General features: G+C 33.7%; 1 long non-coding RNA gene across 10 annotated transcripts; it reads right to left on the bottom strand.

Annotated features, from left to right (window-relative positions):
- Positions 1-2,424: 2,424 nt before the first annotated feature.
- Positions 2,425-5,197, bottom strand: LOC145047678 (uncharacterized). Of its 10 annotated transcripts, none has more exons than XR_013682342.1 (7): positions 4,732-5,197; positions 3,938-4,005; positions 3,760-3,802; positions 3,590-3,645; positions 3,316-3,407; positions 2,876-2,934; positions 2,425-2,587 (listed from the first exon to the last, which is right to left on the bottom strand). It is a non-coding gene; the product is annotated as an uncharacterized LOC145047678 (long non-coding RNA). The 10 variants fall into 10 exon arrangements; XR_013682347.1 differs by having other exon boundaries at positions 3,585-3,645; positions 3,962-4,005; XR_013682340.1 differs by having other exon boundaries at positions 3,962-4,005.
- Positions 5,198-21,333: the final 16,136 nt, after the last annotated feature.

Below are 21,333 nucleotides of genomic sequence, written 5' to 3'. Positions count from 1 at the left end.
TTTGTCACCATATTTTCCCAACTTTGGCAACTTTAACATTATTGTCACAATATTTTTGAATTTTCTCCAACAATGTCCATTCTTTTGGTTGTATACTTTATCTAATTTTAGGGGCTGTCGACTTTCTCCCATATTTGTGGTGATTTACAATTTCAACACATATCTTTTAAAGTTTGCCAATTTTTCCCGTAATACCCCACAAGCAGCGTCCGCGGCCTCTTTACTAGTTGAATATTTAAAATATAACGACTTCACAACATTTTAATTGATAATTGGTTATTTAAAGAGAATACATCAATAATGTTAAGGTAGTAATATCGTTGTTCTGCCATGAAATTTATAGTACTTTAAAAAATTCAAAATGTTTATGTCAAAAATAAATAGAGTACAAATAATACATAATACAATTAGATTCAAACAATGCAAACACAATCTTAATGAAATAAAGCGTGTATTGATAATATGTCAGAGAAGATTTTTGTTGAGAATGAGGAACAACATCAACTTTTAGCAGAAACTGTAGACAAACATCGTTTTTGACAGCGAAGGTGTGCCAAAAGCGTCGGTGAATGTCACTGGCTATGTTTTCCAGCAGAGGTAAATAACAGAGGAGTGTTGGCTGCTAATGTTAACAACGGTGGTACACGATGTTGGAATGGCATTGGAAAGGTTTCAGCAGTAGGGGATGTGCTACGACGTATCCAATCACGATAGTCTGAGATATGCTACATCGGCAGTAGGATTTGGCGGTGTTGGGTTAGCTAGAGTTGCTCTTAGGGTTAGAGATTTTTAGGGTTGGGGTTTGTATGGAGAGAGAGAGAGAGAGAGAGAGAGAATGGAACCATTTGTTATGTTGAGAGAGAGAAAGAAAAAGATTCTCCTGATGTATTGATTTAAAATTAGCATACACCTATCAATTCTTAGTACTTATATAGTATGAATGTTTGTTTTTTATTCACTTAAATCTATTGACATGGAACACAAGTTATATAACAATCCATACCATCCATTTAAATCTAAGGTTCATATCCTACTTCCTTGTTTTTAAGATTTGGTCTTAAAAACTTTTGACATTCTATTATGTATATATATTATAAAGTAGTAATATATATATATATATATATATATATATATATATATATATATATATATATATATATATATATATATATAGTTTGAACACTAGCACTTGCAACTCCATTGCTGCTACCTTTATTGTTTTCGTTCCAAATAATAAATCACATCTACTTTCTCTACCCTTCACCGCATTGCACAACAGTTGTCATACACCGTCAATCCAACTAGAGATATCTCCCTCCTTTTCACACCATTGCTAAACCACTTCAAACTCATTCTCTTACTATCAATGATGGTGGTGAGGTAAGAGTTTTATAAATTTGTATGTTGATTTTGATAGTTATGGGTTAGGATTCGTGTAGAAAACATGATTTTCCATTTCTATTAGATGGTGGTGGTAATGATGATGATGGTTGTGGCGACTGATGATGTTGGTGGTAGTTACTAGTAGGTGATGATGACAGTGTTGAGGATTAGAGGTAGAGTCAAGATTTTACAATAAAGGGGATAAAATCGTATACAAAATGTTAATATGAAAGTCTCAGTATTTTTGGAATAGTTTAAAAAATGTACTAAACTTTTTTTTTAATAAAAAGCCAAAAACCACCAAATATATTCAGTTTAGTCATTTTTACATATTCAGCTAGTTTATTTCATTAAGATTGGGTTTGCATTGTTTGAATCTAATTGTATTATGTATTATTTGTACTCTATTTATTTTTGTTAAGAAAAAGTAGACAACTACAGAAAATTTTGTTCATTTACTTTATAAATACATACTTTTAATGACAATACAATTAAATTTGGGTACGGCTAGGTATGGCCCCCTTAATATTTATGTTCGGAACCGGCCCCCTAATGTTTATATTCGTGTTCCGCCCCTGCAAGGGTCACTACAAAAATTATGTCATTTAGTGGCACACAAAAAATGCCACTAAAACCCTAAAAATGTGTCACTAAAGGTTTTTAGATAATCAGCAACACATTTAATAAGTGTCACTAGAAACGCTCCCACTAAAACCCTTTAGTGACACTTCTTGCTTTTGTCGCTGCAGTTTTTTCAGCTTTTAGTGACACTTTTTTATTTGTTACAATAAATGAAAAGGTTTTTGTGGCACATATTTTGTGCCACTGAAAGCTCGTATGATTCAAAAATTTATGTTACTTTTAGTTACATATTTTAAAATTTTAGTGGCACTTTTTTATTTGCTACAATACAAAAAAATATTTTATGGCACATTTTGCACTGATAAATATGAGATTCTATAATTTAAGCTTCTTATATCTACATAACTTGTATCTACAAAATAAAATAAAATAATTAATTAAATTATAGAACATAGAAAATAATCAAAACTTCATTGCTTTTCATCAATATTATCAAACTTTTTCAATCAAATATCTAAGTAAATGTCAAATACAACTAAATATTTTTTTTAAATCATCTATAGATCATTGGATACTTGAAAAATCGCTTGAACGGCTCGTAGGGAAGTCTGCATAATAAATCCTGCTTAATAACAACAACAAAAATTAAAATAAAAACCAACATAATAACAACAACAAAAAACATAACAACTATATATCCCACTCTCAAAGTAATAGCAACAACTTTGAAAGTTGGTTGTTATGCTTTGAAAGTATAACAACCTAATCACAAAAAAATGAAAGTTAACTAATTTATAAACTATGCGTTTTTTTTTTTTCATTTTTTCTTTTAGTTGTTGAGGAGTCAATGTTAAATGGTTGTGTACCAATCAAGTAACTCCTATAGAATAATCCTTTGAGAAGGTCTTACATAATGAATGCAGTTTCTAAGGCAATGCCCGACTGCAAACTGATAGCCCTCACCATGACCTGATTAAGATCAAGAAAGATATGATCCAAAAAAATTATCATATCATATACATGTTTTAGAGGAGTATGTTGTAAAATCCCAACGATTATTAGATTTGTTTTTTCAACTATGCTAATTACTTCTATATATAATTAAAAACAAATCTACGCAACACTTTCATTTTTTTTCTTAAATTATGCAACAAACTGATTTTTTGTTAAAAGAGATAACACCAGAGTTCATTTTAAGATCAAAACATACAATATTTCACCGGTAATTTTGTTGCATAATTTATGAAAATTAAACAACTTTTTTGTTGAATAAATTAGGAAAAAAGTGAAAGTTTGTTTCATAAGTTAAGAAAAAGATGGAACTTTGTTGCATAAATTTTATATACAAACCTTGAGACGTTGCATGTGCAGTTCTGATTGAAGAACTGAATGTGAAGGTATGACGTGCTGCCATGCTGCCTTTACAAAAGAATAAAGACATCCTGCACAAAAAATCAATAAAGGGTATTTTGGGCATTTAATATAATATTCATTCCAATTAATTTGACAAATTTTTAAACAAATAGAAACAACAAAAGAATGGAATTGGATTCCACTCCATTTCTTGATAACAATGCATGACATATTTAGTTCTTAAAATTTCGATTTCTTATCAAAACCTCACTTATAAAGATGTCAAATGGCTCACATTCCAGCGCATCAAAAGGGTCTTGACATTCACTACAATTCCATATGAAAACCCACAATTAGAATATAAGATCTATACTTTTGACTAGAAAATATAAAATAAGAAAAGGACAAAACATGTATTAAATGGAAGACCCGAGCACTCACATGTCTTTTCAATAGCCTATGATTTACTTATATCATATAACACCTGGAAAAAAAATCGAGATTTTGAAGAGTATCTCTCAATAATTACATGTTTAGATCTTTATAAAGTTAAAAAGTTTATAAATTTTTTTAAAGAAACGTGTGCATCATAGGAAGTTTCTTGGTAACAATTAACAACCTAAATCTTAGGAACATCATCTACCTCACAGCTTGAATGACACAACGAATCATGTATCTGAATTTCACCTATAAAAATAAAAAATAAAATAACAAAAATAACTATTAAATACAAAAATTGCATTAGAGTTCTCCCCTAATTTATATGTCATGTGTTAACAATAGTTAACATTTAAAAACTGGTGAACACCAACTACTTGTGTTTATAAATTCTATGGCACTTGAGCACTCCACACAAATGTTATTCGAGACCAGATATATTTGCAAATGGACCTCAAACATATTGAACAATGGAATACAAGTATACAACCATGGAATAAGTGAAAAAATAAATAAATAGAAACATAATTTGGCATAAAAAGCTACTTTGAGGTCAAACAAAGTCCAATCAGGCATTATGTCGAGCACCTGGTGGGTAGAAGAAACAAAGATTACTCCACAAAACAACTTTATGATTAAAAATATGGATGAATGCAAGAAATAGAAAAAATCCTAACATATCCAAAGATGACACTACAAACTAGACTTTGCAACCTTGCTTTCATAAATAGCAATATTCCTATCAAAATGGAAAAGGACTAGCCGACCACCAAAGTTTGTTTCCAATCATATCATGAAAGCTAGTTCTAGTTCTACAATGTAAATTTATGGAAAAGGACCAACAATATACATTCAATTATGATATATGATCCCCAATATATCACGATCAGAACAACATCGATTTAATATACTTCCTGATCTGCGTCTATGATTCTACATGTATAAATAAATCAATACGTGAAAGAAACGAATTACCTGAATCACAATAGATGTGAAACAGATCTTCAAATTTAGGGTACAGACTTCGACAAATAATCAATTGCAGAAAACGTATGCAGACATTAGGGAGGATTTAGGGCACAATTTCTTCGGACTTGAACGTACTTGTGTTTGCCTCCGGTGATAATTGAACTGAAATCCTTAGGGGTCGTAACTACTTCCTTTCACAACTATTATGTTGAAATTGTAACTACATGAGATGGTGAATTTAAAGTTTGCAGAAATTATCGGATCAATGGATCATAGATTCGAGTGTTATGTGTGTATATTGGAAGATTTTGAATCTACGAGAAGAATATGAAGAATCAACTCAGTGTAGACTAGCAACGATAAAAGAAAGCGATGTGGACAGTGGATGAATGTGAGCATAGCGGTGCAGCAGGCTATGACGATGCCTATGAGCAGGGACGATGGTGGCGAAGGAGCAGTGGCGTGGTTGTTTGAATTATAGGAATGGTTTTAAGAATAGAGTGGGTATAGTGTAAAAGAAAAAAAAGGGTAAAATTGTTTTTTTTTTTTGTAAAATAATTAAATTATATAATAATTTTTAGTAAAATAGAACTTTTAATGTCATATTAAAACATTATGCCATTAATACTTATGAATATTAGTGTCATAAAATTTTAAGTGCCATTAAATCCATTAATATTTATGGTGGCACATACAATATGCTACTAAAAACATGATACAGTAGTACATCAAATATATTTCATTAAAAATATATGCCACTAAATATCATTTTGTTTGTAGTGGGTGAGCCAATGATGAGCAAACAAGATGACACTAGCACATGGGCGACAGAAAGCCAACGGTTTAATGACCACTTCCGGAGTTTCAAGGTTTCTTCGGTTTCATGTTTGAAGATTTATCTTTTATTAAACTTCAAAACCTTGTATAAGTCCGATTGTTTGAGGCATTTGTTATGTTTTGAATTTTAGATATTTGAATCGATATCTTCTATTTTTTTTTTTTAAAGTAAAGAACTATTTTAGTTTGATATTTCGACTTTGGATCAACAATATGGCTGAAGGAAAGTAATTTTATTAAAAAACTAACACCAAAAGTAAAATTGTAAGTGGGGTGCTTTAACCTTGGTTGAGTTGGTTCCAACTTCCAACACAGCAGCAATACTCTAATTATAATAGATGGAGATTAGGAGGTAGTACCACCGGCCTATCTTCCCACTATTCGAGCCGGTCTAAATATTTTTCTAGTTAGCTATAATCTTAAACACATTATTAACTCAAACAATACCTAATTTAAAGCAAGATAAAAAATATTATTAAATCATTTTATTTTTTATTTGACTTGTAATGTATGAAGGAAATAGGGAGAAAGACTGGTGGGCTAACATTGACTACAGGCTGCGTCAGCATCCCGGTGTAGAAAAATTATGTATGAAAAGTCTATATTCGTGGTCGTGACTGATCATAACATGAATAAAGTCAAAAGAAAACTATTCTACTACTCCTCCTCTTCTTTCTATAGTCAAAATCTAAATCTTTCCATTTGTTTTCGTTAGTTAGGATATATATATATATATATATATATATATATATATATATATATATATATATATATATATATATATATATATATATATATATATATATATATATATATATATATATATACCCGTCCAACCCACATCCATCTCATCAACAATAGATATCACATATGAATACTAAAACAATCATCCAATCAAACTTAAGAATAGATCTTAAAAGTTAAAATAGATTATCATCTTAAGATATATAATTATTCATATTTGTTATAATTTTTTTTATTAACTATGAAATGATTTGTGACAAGTAGTTATGAGATTTTGAAGAATCAATAATTATGTGATTCATTATTTACAAATAATATATGCATGGACAATTAAATGCTAATTAATGTGTTGTAACATATTATTTTTCTTCCATTCCATGCATCTTCAACATGGATTATAATAAGAAAAGTTTTCACATGTTTTATTTTAATATACCAGCAAGGTCCATTAAAGAATTGTTTTCTTAGATAAAATTTTAAACAATAAACATGCGATAAGAATAAGTTTCAAGGATTATACATGCGATTTCATTATAAATTAATTTTTTTGTTATCGTATATCTATTTATTTTAACGAATTTGATTGATCATTGGAAGCACCATGATAAAAGTTCAACGTTTATTATTATTATTATTATTATTATTATTATTATTATTATTATTATTATTAATCTGTAACATAACCATAAAAATGGAGAGATTATGATATTATTTAGAGTGAGTTACAGAAATGGTCGTTGTGGTTTGCTCTAATTTGTAAGTTTGATCCAATCTTAAAAAAAATTAATAGGCTACGTCCCTATGGTTTCAAACAGTTACACTATTGGTCCATTTTGGCTAACATTGTCCATAACCTATTGTTCAGCCGGGTTAAAAGACCAATTTACCTTTTTTTTTTAATATATTTTATTTTATTTTGGTTTATGTCGCATGGTAGGGAGTCTGAAGGGTTTTCCTATTTCTGCTTGGGTATTTTTTCTATTATTTGTCTGCTTTACTTTCTTGAGCAAAGGCATAAGCTTGAGGTAAATTCTTTTTAGTACGATTAAGGTTAAAAGATGAGAAATTAGGAGTTTTTGTTGGTATTCAATGATCATGGGAATTGATTTGACATGACTTCATTCCCATATTGAAGGACTTTGTCATGATGTAACAAACTTTATAGAGCAAAACCACAAATTATAGGCTTTATTGTTGAACCGTGATTCCGTGAATCATAATTGCATGTGTTGAAAGAGAGAATGGAATCACAATTACAACTCAACAACTCTAAAATTCCATAAAGAAAATGCTCAACAAGTTCCTTTAAAAGAAATGCTGCTAGCAATTCAATCTCTAGATAAGGAACTTGAAGATAAGAAGGATGCATCCAAGAATGTAATTTCAATTGGAGAAAAATGTTGAAGGAAAAAAGATATTGTCAATGGTAACAACATACCATCATCATCATCATGGAAGATGGATCTTCACGCTTTTGAGGTGTTATATAAGATCAAGAGGCTAAAACAACTTCTCATGGTCAAGAAATAGACTAAAAAGCAAGAAAGCTGTGAAAATAGCAAATATGATGATAAAAGGAAGTTATATAGCATCCCAATAAACAAGTCACTATATGTCGGTCTCTCCAAGAGAAGGCTAACTATATTTGCAAGCGAATGGTGAGTTTTTTTTGGTTTATCAAGTTCACTTCTTTTAAAGACTTTGTTATTGGTCAAAATATCACCTAAAAATGTGTACTTATTTTATCTTGTTGGAGTCGTATTTTTTGGACTATTCAATCCTTTATCTTGACACATGTTCTTTTTTGTCACAGTGGAACTACCCAAGCTTCAAGATAAGGTATCCATTTTGATGTTCTTTTGCTAAGAAACAATGGTTGTGACATAAAAGAACATGCAGAAAGATTCCTTCTCAGCTGAAAGTACATGAAAATTCAATTTTTTTTACATCAAATGAATGACAGTTGAAAATGAAAATAACACGAAGGAAACTAAAAAAAGATTCAAGTACAAACACATTTCTGAAAGGAGAAAAAATTGGTGCTATTTTGACGTGGGCAAAAACAATTGAAGAACAGGGGAATAATGTATCAAATAGATAGTTTTAAGGTCATGTTCTATATATATACATACATACATATATATATATATATATATATATATATATATATATATATATATATATATATATATATATATATTTCATTGCAAGCACGTTATATACGGACCAATAGTAATTGTCGGGTTTACTTTCTGTAGGATACACAGGTCTCAAGTGGCATATCTTTTCCTTCCTATTTAAGTTCAGTAGACCCAGGTAGGTTTCATACTTATTTACAAAAGTGGTAACAAATATTGATCAAGATGTGATTTGATAAATGGTTGTTAGATAATAGAAATTTTTTATGAGACTGCTAAGGGAGCACTACCTGATGTTTTAGGGGTATTTCCTGATGTATTCTTATAGACATACTCTAAAGATGGTAATATACTATTATTCTAGGAATAAGAGTAACATTTTTATTTTATTTTTCTTTGTTTCATGTAATCTATTTTGGTCGTTTTAGACAATATAGCAACAATTTTATTTGGTAATAATGCTTGTTATTGGAAAGTATAATGTCGAATTAATAAAGTATTGCAAGTACAATGCTTTAATTAGGTAAGCTTCCAAATGTTGTATATATTGATAAAACATTGAAAATGGCATATATGAAACAAAAAGAAGAAAGAAGTGAAAGTAGGATGTGGTAATGTACAAATAATTGAAAGTATTTTGATATTACTTGCTTTAGCCTATAACCAGGCTGTTTAAAAGCAATCAACTACCATCACGACTATTAACTTGAATTTCTTGATGTAGGTCAACTTCAGGTCCACTTGACCATAAACTTGATAAAAATTACTTGCTGCAACTGCTTATTGGTTTAGAATGAAGTCTTATGAAATAGTTCAAAAGGAACATGGAGATAATATTGAAGATGATGGAAACTTTACTCCTTTGTTTAAGTACTTGGTAACGACCAACAAAACCTAATTCCACGGAGTTGCATTAGATGATATTTGTTTATAGCAATCGAAACTCATCATGAAATTAGCAGAAATGTATACTTGTTAAAAAGACATTTCTTTTACATAGCTCGTAGTTTTGTATCTATGTTGAAGCTTTTCTTATGCTTATGTTTTGTTAAAAACGTATTTTACCTAAAAAAAATCATATAAAAGTAGCTTACCGATTAATTCATTAGGGTCGTGATTATCACGGCCCAATTAAGTTTCCTAGTTTACATATATAAGAGGCACCACATCACCATCACCATCATTAACCCCATGACCATCAAAATCAATACAAAGAGAAAACTATAAAATTATTTTGTTAGACCGTATGCGATATCCTATAGATACAATTCAACAAGCCCTCCAATCCTATATATAAAATTCAAGAAGCCCTCTAAAACCTTAGCAAACAAGGCAAGAATCTAGGTTTATAAGGTTCAAAACACATTGAATATTCTCCATAGTAAATAATTTTTTTTTGTCATATGCTATTTTCTCCTTCATTTGGACACATGACATTTTCTAGAATTTTTGAATTTTCTATTTTCCACTTGTCATTTTATTATATTTTTTATTTTATTAAATTAAAATTTCATATTTAATATGTAAGATAATATATATATATATATATATATATATATATATATATATATATATATATATATATATATATATATATATATATATATGTGTGTGTGTGTGTGTGTGTGTAAGATATTTATTAGAAAGGTTTATATATGTAATGTATTTAATAATTAAAGCATCATTAATTTTAATAATTCAAAATTATTCTCATTTTTCTTATAAATTCAAACTTTTCAAATTGTTAAAATTATATATATATATATATATATATATATATATATATATATATATATATATTAAATAAACCCATGTAATACATAGGTGTCAAACCTAGTGGCAAAATGTACAACCAAGCTTCCGAATGCTGTGTTTGAACCCCATTTACATTTAACATGAGAAAACATTTTTCATTGTCCATTGTCATTTTTGTCATCTCCTTTATGAACCCTAACCCCACCCACCTACAGTTAGATCTGTCAATGGAACGGGTTTGGAGCGAATCACCCTTGATCCAAACAATTTTAAAAAAATCAAAAACAGGACCCCCCCACCCGCTCCACTCCAATAACCCTCGGGGTTTTGCTTAATCAAATCCATACCTATATTAACCAAATTAATGAATACCCGACCCTTTTACAATATTAAAATTTCATAGTTTTGATGTGTGCCACCAAGTAATATTTATCAAAAAAAAAATATGAAATGTCTTTGGAAACAAATATACATTAATTAATACTCAATATCCAATACAATAAGAATTACATTTTACTTATTATATATATATATATATATATATATATATATATATATATATATATATATATATATATATATATATATATATCCCACAAAATTGGTTGAAAAATCTTTAGAATTCCAAAAAAATTCAAACATAATTTCTAAACTTCCCTCCAAACCCACTTAGATTCTAGAGCATATATATATATATATATATATATATATATATATATATATATATATATATATATATATATATATATAAAAGTGGAGCAAATCGATAATGATCCATACCAAACCCATTTAATAAAAGGGTAAACGAGTATGTGTCGTAAACGAGTAAACGAATTAAAAATTAAGATACACACTCGTAAAATTCTTACGGGTTTGGACAAATCAAGGTCAAAACTCACTCCAGTGACAGGTCTACCTACTATCCACCACTTAGTACTGTCACCGGTCATCCACCACCATAATCCCCTCCATCTACCACCAGATACTACAACCACATTTATTCTCAAATGCAAAATCATAAATCATGTATATTTACAAAACCAATACTATATGAAAAACAAAACAAACACTGATTAAATATAATTTTCATTTCAGTTTAAATAAATCAAAAAGTCAATAGAAGAAAAAGAAAAAAAAAAATTTTATTAGCACATTCCAAGTTAACTTGAATCCTAAAAATCAAAATCAAATAAACTCAAAAACCAAATATGAAAAAGAAAAATAAAACATGAAATCGACTCTGGTTGAGATTTTGGAAAGAATGAACTCACAACCACCACTTGCATCCATGAGGAAGAGACCAAAGAACAGTGGTTGTGACATCCCCATTTTCACGGCCAGAAAAGACCGATTTTGTTTATGCTTTGTTTGAAAATCAGAGTAACATTTTAAATAAAAGTGATGCGGAATTTGTCCCAAAACAATTTATGATAACGATTTATCAAACGCATTTCCATAGAAATGTATTTCATTAAAAGACTTGGGATGTCATGTTCGATACAGATCAAAAGCATAAATAGTACAATATAAGCCTTACTACATTATTTCATATATACAGGCCTATATCTGAAATCCCTCATACAAAACATCACATTTATGCTCGAGCGCTACTACCTGTAATACATGAAAAAACTGAGTGGGTCTGGCTTGGGAGCCTGGTGAGCACATAGGGTTTTTAACCCACAATAAATATGTTTATTAATTTCATCAATCAACAGTAACCCGATTACCGTTTTCGTTATCCTCACTTTACGTCCCTAAACACCTATCATAAGGGACCTAGCCTAAGGATCATCATCGAGATGGACACTACTGCTAAGGGGGTTCCTCAGCAATAAATGTCCTAATGGGAACCATGAGGGGGATGGAGTACACCGGTGAACACATCGTTCACAAACACCTACAGGTTGCGAGACTGCTAGCGTTCTACTTGACTGTCTAGAAGATCCGTGGTCGTCATCCATACTCCGCTAGATGACAAAATCAACAACGTCAACATCGAGGCCTCTTATCATTTTATCACACATCACCTATTACATCTACCCATGTTTTACCCCAACATTTTTGTCGATATAAATTATATATACAGTTTAAATCATTGAAAACATGTATAAAAACGTTCATCCAACATAGATAGCAAGTTTTTAGATAATATGAACACATAGTGTGACATCCCCAAAATCACGGCCAGAAAAGACCAATTTCATTTATGTTTTTTAAAATACTTTCAGAGTAAATCCTTTTGATTTAAAAGAGTTGCGGAATTTGTTCCTAAAAACAAAATATGATAAAATAATATTTATCAAAGCATTTCATCAAGAGATGCATTTTCATTATATAATCAAAACTTGGGATGTCATGTTCTGATACGGACCATAAAGCATAAACGATAACATTACAAGTCCTTCAACAAATATATACATATACAAACTTGTAAACAAAACAACTCGATGATTCATCCATCTTATGCCCTTGCGCCACTTCCTGTAATACAAATAAAACTGAGTGGGTCAGGCTTGGGAGCCTGGTGAGCATATAGGGTTTTCAACCCACAATAAATAAATTATATTTAATTTCACCAACCAACAATAACCCGATTACCCATTCCCGTTATCCTCACTTTACGTCCCTAAAACAACATCTATCTCAAGGGACCTAATCTAGGATTTTCATCGGGACGGACATTACTGCTAAGGGGTTTCCTCAACAATAGATATCCTAAAGGCAACCATGAGGGGGATAGAGTACACCGGTGAACACATCGTTCACAACACCTACAGGTTATGAACCTGCTAGCGTTCCACTGGACTGTCTAGAAAGAGTCCGTGGTCGTTATCCATACTCCGTTGAATAACTAGGTCAACAACAACAACATCGATGCCTCTTATCTGTTTATCACACATCAACTATCTACCTATGTTCTACCCAACATATTAGTAGATAAAAATATATATTTTTATACATAGTTTAAAACCTGTATAGCATATTCAATCAATACATATTCCACATAACAGATGAGGCACACACACATAACACACATTTCATAGAGAATAAATCGGATCTTGGAGATAGAAGAAAGTGAATATACACTCACGCATATAACAACCAAATATACAAATAACACGTATTTCGTATAAAATACTTCATAATTATGCGTTAGAAGAAGGTAACTACACACTCACCTGATCAGAAGATGATCGGACAGCACTACGACTTGTAGAAGTAGTATTCTTCGGTAGATCTGGAAGATCTTCACAAAAACCGGGCTCCTCGCGGGCAGAGCTTCGGCTCGGGAATCACACTTCTCAGGATCTTCGGGGCTTCGGGACTTGCTTCGGGGCTCGGAAATGATACCGGGGCTTCGTGATATTTCTTGCACGTAAATCGATGCAAAACGGGAGAGAGAGAAGAGAATTTTGCAAAAGAAACCGGCCGCCCTCGCATGCCTTTTATAGAGGCTGAGCCTCGTGCGTACGCTGGGCGTACTCAGCTATGTGGGGGGTACGTAACCAAAACGTCACTGCTTACGTATGCGAGGCATTTAAGTCCGAGGCGGTTCACGCACCATGGTACATTGGGCGTAGTTCGGATCAGACTGGTGACTCCTTCGGATATACATCCGAATTAAAGATTAATTAATAAATATTAATCATTTAAAAACTTTGGAATTTCATATCTTCTTCATACAAACTCTGTTTTCGATGTTCTTTATATCCACGCATAGGTGAGACTACGCTCTACAACTTTCGTTTAGACTCCGTCGGCTAATTTTGATTTTATTTTTTATTATTTATTTTTAGTAGGCCGGGATAGGAAAACTTCGTTATAAATTCAACTTTTTCGTCCGACGTCCGTTCTCGCCTAACTTTTCATCTATTTGCTACTAACAACGAGATCTTCGATTTTCGTTTAGATTGTTTCCGCTAAAAACCGCTCGATCTCAAATCGAGTATTCGGGTTGCATACTGCTAAGTCGAAACTTCAAAAAATCATAACTTCCTCATACAAAGTCCGATTTGGGCGTTCTTTTTATGCACACTCTCGGTTTAACGAACTCTACGAATTTCGTTTAGATTTATAAGGCTAAATATCGCTCTAACGTAAATTACACTTTCTACATCGTTCAGCTTTGTCGGTTTTGTCGCGAAACTTCGACAGGTCGTAACTTCTTCGTTATAACTCGGATTTCGGCATTCTTTATATATTCGGAAACCTCATTTCAACTACTACAACATTATCCATAGATATCAACTTTATTTTACACTTAAATTTTGACGCTCATTTTATTCTTAATTAATCATATCACATAATTAAGCTATTAAGCACGAAACACATAATACTAAAATAATACATTTTTATTATTTCAAATTTGGTTACAAAGGTTAACCTAGACTATTACATTGCTAAAAATGGCAAGCCCAGAAACACAGGCGTTACAATTCTCTCCACCTTAGAATGATTCCGTCCCCAGAATCACACATCAACAAACAAATGAGGATAGCGACCCATCATGTCACTCTCCGTCTCCCAGGTGAGATTCGGCCCATTCGTGTGTTTCCATTGGACAAGCACTAACTCAACCATCTTACGTCGCAACTTCTTAGTCTTTCGGTCAGCGATTGCCTCTGGTTCTTCAATTAACCTTTTGTTCTCACCGATTCTTAACTCTGAAAGTGGAATCATGTCGGGAACTTCTCCCGTGAACTTCCTCAAATAACACAAATGGAAAGTGTTATGAATTCCATTCAGTTCTTCTGGTAGTTCGAGCTTGTATGCTTGGTTCCTAATCCTCTGAAGAACTTTAAATGGTCCAATAAACCTTGGACTTAATTTTCCCCTTTTTCCAAATCTTATAAGTCCGTTCCACGGCGAGACTTTAAGCAAAACCGAATATCCAACTTCAAAAGTCATCAATCTTCGCTTGTTGTCAGCATAGCTCTTTTGACGATCCTGAGCTTCTAACATTCTTTCCTTAATTATTTTCAACTTTTTAGCAATTTGATGGACTATCTCTGGTCCCATAAACTGCTTTTCCCCAGCCTCAAGCCAACAAGACAGCGTACGATACTTATGTCCGTACAAAGCTTGATAAGGTGCCATCTTTATGCTCGAGTGGAAACTATTATTGTATGAAAATTCTACCAAAGGTAAATGTTCATCCCAATTACCTAGGAATTCCAAGGTACATGCTCTCAGCATATCTTCAAGTGTTTGTATCGTCCGTTTGCTCTGACCATCAATCTGCGGATGGTAAGCTGTACTTAAACACAACTTGGTATCCAATTCCTCTTGTAGACTTTTCCAAAATCTCGAGTTGAAACGGCTATCACGATCCGATACAATCGTTAACGGAACACCGTGAAGCCTCACAATTTCCTTCACATAAGAATTCGCAAGCTTCTCCATAGACCATTTCTCCTTGGTTGCTATGAAATGCGCACTCTTAGTGAATCGATCAACGACCACCCAAATCATGTCGTGACCATTCTTTGTTCTGGGTAGTTTAGTGACAAAATCCATAGCAATGTCTTCCCACTTACCTATAGGCACATGCAATGGTTCTAAACTCCCATACGGTTTCTGATTTTGTGTCTTGAATCTCGCACAAGTCACACACTCAGCCACATACCTTGCAACATCAAGCTTCATCGTCGGCCACTAGTAGTAGGGTTTCAGGTCCTTATACATTGTAGTGCTATCGGGATGAATCGAGTACATGGTCTTGTGAGCTTCTTTCATCAGAAGATCTCTGACTCCTCTTATCTTAGGTATCCAAATCCGATCTTGGAACACCTTCAGTCCATGGCTATTTATACCGAACACCAACATTTTGCCCAAACGTTCCTCCTTTCGGGATTCTTCTCAGAAGCTTCCTCTTGAGATTTCTTTATACTTTCCACAATGGTCGAGACAACTTCAATTCTCAACGCTCTTGGCCTTTTTCTTTCAAGATTGACTTTCCGACTGAGAGCATCAACAACAACATTTGCTTTACCAGGGTGGTAGAGTATCTCACAGTCGTAGTCCTTAAGCAATTCTAGCCAGCATCGTTGCCTCATATTCAATTCTTTCCGATTAAAGAGATATTGGAGACTCTTATGATCAGTGAAAAGTTTTCACTTCGTGCTATAGAGGTAATGCCTCCATATTTTCAGAGCGAAAACTACCGCTGCCAACTCCAAATCATGAGTCGGGTAGTTCTTTTCATGCTCTTTCAGCTGTCGAGACGCATATGCTATCACATTATCTCTTCGGGTCAGAACACAACCCAATCCAACCCCAGACGCATCGCTATAAACAACGAAGTCTTCAACTCCATCAGGTAGAGAAAGTATCAGTACCTCGCATAGTTTCTTCTTTAGCTTCTCGAACGCTTCTTTATGCTTATCACTCCAAGCATAAGTAGCTCCTTTGTGGGTCAAAGTTGTTAATGGACTAGCGATCGAAGAAAAGCCTTGGATAAACCTTCGGTAGTCTCCGGCTAATCCCAAAAAGCTTCAGATCTCCGTGCGACTTTTCGGTTGTTCCCACTTCATCACAACTTTGATCTTCGCTGGATCAACCATTATCCCTTCTTGGTTGACCACGTGACCCAAGAATTGGACTTCACGAATCCAAAAATCACATTTGGAGAACTTTGCATACAACTCCTCCTTTTTCAGAACTTCTAACACTTCTCGCAAGTGTCTGCCATGCTCCTCTTGGCTTTTCGAATAAATCAGAATGTCATCTATGAACATTATCACATATTTATCTAGGAACGGATTACAAACCCTGTTCATTAAATCCATGAATGCTGCTGGAGCATTGGTCAATCCAAACGACATAACCAAGTACTCGTAGTGCCCATATCGTGTTCTGAATGCAGTCTTCTCTATATATCCTGCTCTCTTACTTTCAGCTGATGATACCCTGACCTAAGATCTATCTTCGAGAAATAGCTCGAACCTTGAAGTTGATCGAACAGGTCATCAATCCTCGGCAACAGATATCTATTCTTTATCGTTGCCTTATTCAACACTCTATAATCGATGCACATTCTCATACTTCCATCTTTTTTCTTCACGAATAACACCGGAGCTCCCCAGGGTGATGAACTAAGTCTAATGAAACCTTTGTCCAATAACTCCTAAAGTTGCATCATCAGCTCCTTCATCTCCGTCGGTGCTAATCGATAAGGTGTTTTTGCTATTGGCGTCGTCCCTGGTAACAAGTCTATTCTAAACTCCACTTGTCTATCAGGCGGTAATCCAGGAAGATCTTCGGAAAATACTTTCGGATAATCACATACGACATGAATGCTTTGCATCGCCTTTTTCTCCTTCTTAGCATTGATCACGAATGCTAGATACGATGTACATCCTTTAGCCAAAAACTTTCTAGCTTTCATCAATGAAATTATTCCAGAATTTACTCTGCGTTTATCTCCATACACCATAAACGATTCCTTCCCAGGCGAGTTTACTTTGGCTATCTTTTTCTTGCAAAATATCTCGATGTCATTGGCGTTAAGCCAATCCATACCCAATACGATGTCGAAACCAGTAAGTTCGATAGGCAATAATTCCTCGTGGAACTTATTCTCATTCAGATCAATTAAGATGTTTTTCATACGATGGCTAACAGGTACAAATTTTCCACTAACAACTTCGACTAATAAAGCATTATCTAGTCTATCAACCGGCAAAACTAGTTTTCTACCAAATTCATGCGAAATAAAGGAGTAGTTGGCTCCAGAATCAAATAAAATTTGGGCAGGCATATTGTTAACGAGAAAGGTACCTGAAGCGACATCAGCTTCATCTTTAGCAGCTTCCAGTGTCATCTGGAATGCTCTCGCCTTCGGCTTTGTTGGAATGTTGGATCTAGCTGCTTCCTTCTTTTTCGGACAATCCCTTGAGATGTGCCCCTCCTCACCACAACTATAGCAAACTTTCTTGGTGAGGGTGCATTCATTGGCATAGTGCCCTGGCTTTCCACATTTGTAGCATGTGGCCACTGTTGGATAAGTTGTCTAAGTCCATAACTATTTCTGGTATGTACTTGACCCGACCCGGCATGGTCCATTTGGGTTGCACGACACCATGCAATTGGATAGACTAAATGAGAGAAATAACACTTGGAGATTATTAATATATTATAAGTTCTAATATATTAATAATATTATTTGATTAGTTTGATCAAGAATTAATTTAGAATTAATTATGTGATCAAAAGATAACTAATTAAATATATGGGTTGATTATGTAAATCATCCATATCTTGTATAGTGGGCTAAGAGGCTCCATGGATTATCAAGTTGGGTTCCACCCATAGGATGCTCCATGGATGCTCCATGGGAGTTACAAACCCATGGGTCATGGAAATGAAGAGTCATGACACATTAGGGTTTAATCCTAGATGTGTCAACACTATATAAGAAACATATTCTCCACCAAAATCGGTTACACTAAGAAACAAGAGGGCTTGGCCGATTTTTGAGAAGTGTGTGTTCTCTCATAAGTTCTTCCAAGAGCATTTGGTGTTGTGTGAAGCATTTGAGGCATCACAATTGGGGTGCTAGGTTCACAAGGTTTCAAGGAACACAAACAACAACAAGGTAAGTTATTCTATCTATACTTTAAGTTAAAATTGTTCCCCATGTATGCTAGATAGGAATATAACCTTGGAATTCAACTTTGCATGATAATTAGACAAACATAGATCCAAGGTTATTAGGGTTGCATTTACACTTAGGAAGTGTTAGAATGCTCAAAACCCATCAGTGGTATCAGAGCCTAGGCTTGTTTGTTTTTTATTTGTGCTTAGAAGTTGAAAAAAAAAAGTCGAAAATCTTGCTGTCTGCGAGTGGACTCGTTGAGTCTATAGGGGGGACTCGTCGAGTTCATGTGTATCTTCAACCAACTCAGCGAGTGAGTTCATGCACTCGGCGAGTAGGGTCGACTGATTGCAGAATTTTGATTTAGTTGCTGGAAATGAATTAGAAACATTACCCTAAACTGTTTTGGTAATTGAAAACTTGTTTTTGGTGGTGTAATGTCTTTGCTAATTCATTTACAACAACTAGTTATCAAAATTACAAAGTTTTAAGTGTAATTTATGAATGTGTTCATATTCATGTTCTTGTTCTTATGATGTTTTAGATGATCATAGGAATTATTTGTAACCTATGTGGTAGATTAATTCTTGATCATAATGTGTTTTAATGGAGTCCATAACTTGTCCTCAAGTTATGGAAAACCAAGAGTCACACTTGAATTAAAACCATTAAAACAAACACAAGAGTTAGAAAAATGAAGAGTCTTCATTTTATTACTCTATTAAACTCATAAGTTACAAGAAATGAAAAGTTTTGAAAGTTACAAAACTTGCCCTCATGTTTTGGAACAAGTAAAGTTAAGTTAAAACTTTAAGTTCCAACCCCTAGAATTTTAAAAGTTAAAATTCAACCCTTATACTTATATTATGATGATTTAATAATTATATATATGTATAAGAATAAAGTCGTCTTACCGCTAGTACGCCTCATTCACGAAGCCGATCTATAAGGTGGGTATAAGGTTGTTGCCTATAAAATGGTGACTTAATGGGTGTCTACTCTCACCCACCGCTTGCTTGACTGGTGGAGGGTCGTTAGCCGAACGGGTAAGACAAGGACTTATAAACTCTCATTCAAAGTATGATGAATATTATAAGGTAACTAAATGTTTTATTAAATTCCCAATCTTAGTTACTTTAGGAAAATGTGAATAAGGTGCTAATCCATGAAATTACACTTTACACTTTGCCTAAGTCGTTGGTGGAGCGTGTGTGGTTAACTGGCACACTAACTTGGACTTAACAAGGTAGGTAAAGGGTGACTTAAGGTTTATTATAGTATCGGTGGAGCGTGTGTGGTTTACCGGCACATCGATTGAGTGATAAACTTTAAGGGTACCAAGTGATTTGCATGGTTACTTCACACCTCGTTTTGTGATCCTCGGTATCCCAGTCACAAAACTTGGAGGGCACTCTCGAGATTGAAACATGCCCTGAAAAGTTCATTGAATCTCAAAGAATCTAGGAATTTCTAAGAACCAATTATAAAACCTAATATCTAATATTTCGGTTTTCGTGGTGGAAATTGGTGAATCGTCATTCACCTACCTTTCAAATATGGTATAGCTTAGATTACGGCATACCTCTTCTAAGTTATATTATATTGTGATTGGATCCTAGCCTTAATATTACATTTGGGTGTTTTATTAAGGACTCTCTTAAATCTATACTAAACTTGTTCTCCTCTTTCAGATGTCTTCAAATAATGCTTCTGGCTCGAATCCTAATGGCTCCTTTACTCTTATGAGTTTGTGTGGGAAAGTCACCTTTGATGGATCCAACTTCAATGAATGGATCAGAAACATCAGGATGATTACCCGCTACGAGGACAAAGAACATGTCCTTGACAAGGAGCTTAAGGAGATTGATGAGACCACTGCAACTCCTCAGGAGATCGCTGACTTTCAGGCACATGAAAGGGATGCTACGAAAGTAGCTTGCATCATGATGGCCACAATGACAGCTAAACTCCAAAAGTCTTATGAGGATTTCTACCCTTATAAAATGCACCAAGATTTGATGGAAAGATACCATCAAAGTGCACGACAAGAGAGGTACGAAATCATCTGCTCCATGATAACAACCATGATGAAGGACGGGGATTCCGTCACGAGCAACATGCAGAAAATGCAAAGATATGTGGATCGATTGCTGAAGCTTAATGTGAACTTCCCTGAGGAGCTTGCAATAGATATAATTTTGCGCTCCTTACCATTGTGCTATGATCAATTCCGCATGACATATCACATGAATAAGGAAGAGGTCACACTCAGCAAACTTCAGGGACTTCTCAAGACTGCAGAATCAGGTTTTAAGGGGAAGTCGGTTGCTATCACTCCTACTCCAAACTCAACTCTGGTTTTGGCAATCAGGAAAAGTCGAGGGAGGAAGAGAAAGAGATCTTCGAAGGGTACCAAGGCTCGGACCCTTGATGGCTCTTCTTCAAGTGGAACCAAGAAAGGTTTCATTACTCCTTCTTCTGACCCAAAAGAGACTGAATGCTTCTATTGCCATGAAAAAGCTCATTGGAAGCGGA

This window comes from Lactuca saligna, chromosome 1 (assembly GCF_052625555.1).
Source record: "Lactuca saligna cultivar CGN05327 chromosome 1, ASM5262555v1, whole genome shotgun sequence".
NCBI lineage: Eukaryota > Viridiplantae > Streptophyta > Magnoliopsida > Asterales > Asteraceae > Lactuca > Lactuca saligna.
This window is presented reverse-complemented; position numbering and strand designations above follow the sequence as displayed.